Genomic DNA, 1,000 nt, shown 5'->3' on the forward strand with positions numbered 1-1,000 from the left:
CCTGCCTCAGCCTCCCAAAGTGCTGGGATTACAGGCTTGAGCCACCGCGCCCGGCCCCCCTGGCTAATTTTTATATTTTTAGTAGAGACAGGGTTTCACCATATTGACCAGGCTGGCCTTGAACTTCTGACCTCAGGTGATCCACCCTCCTCGGCCTCCCAAAGTGCTGGGATTACAGGCTTGAGCCACCGCACCCGGGCTTTTACTTTTATTTTTTGTGGAGATGCAGTCCTGCCTCGAGCAATCCTCCCACCTTGGCTTCCCGAAGAGCTGGAATTACAGGCATGAGCCACTGGACCTGGACTCAAAAATTTCTGCTATAATTTCTTGTTCAACTTAGGAGTTATTTAGAAGTCTATGACTTAATTTTCTCATATTTGGAGATTTTAAAAACATTTCTTTCTCTTATTGCTTATTAATAATAATTTGATTCCGCTATGTCAAGGCCCTTACTCTGTAAGATTTTAATATATGTGAGTTAGGTCAAGCTGGTTAATCATGATGTTCAGATCTTCCATAGCTTGACTGACTTGCTTTATCTCCTTGTTATATCAGTGAGAGAGAGAGATTCATTAAAATTCCCAATTATTCCTATACATTCCCAATTATAGTCCCAGTTGTATTTGTGGATTTATCTATTTCTTCTTGTAGTTTCTTCGATGTTTGCTTTATATGTTTTAAAGCTCTGTTATTTGGCACATGGAAGTTCAGGATTGTTTTCTGTTTGGTTGCAGGAACTCTCCTGTCATCATGAAATGTTATCTCTAATAATAGTTTTGTTTCAAAGTCCACATTGTCTGATCTTACTATCATTATACCAGGTTTCTGAAAACATTAATGTTTGTCTAGTGTATTTTTTTTTTTTTCGAGATGGAGTCTCGCTCTGTCTCCCAGGCTGGAGTGCATGGCGCGATCTCAGCTCACTGCAACCTCTGTCTCTCGGGTTCAAGCGATTCTCCAGCCTCAGCCTCCCAAGTAGCTGGGATTACAGGCACCCGCC

The sequence above is a fragment of the Colobus angolensis genome, unplaced genomic scaffold, assembly GCF_000951035.1.
Source record: "Colobus angolensis palliatus isolate OR3802 unplaced genomic scaffold, Cang.pa_1.0 Scaffold84, whole genome shotgun sequence".
NCBI lineage: Eukaryota > Metazoa > Chordata > Mammalia > Primates > Cercopithecidae > Colobus > Colobus angolensis.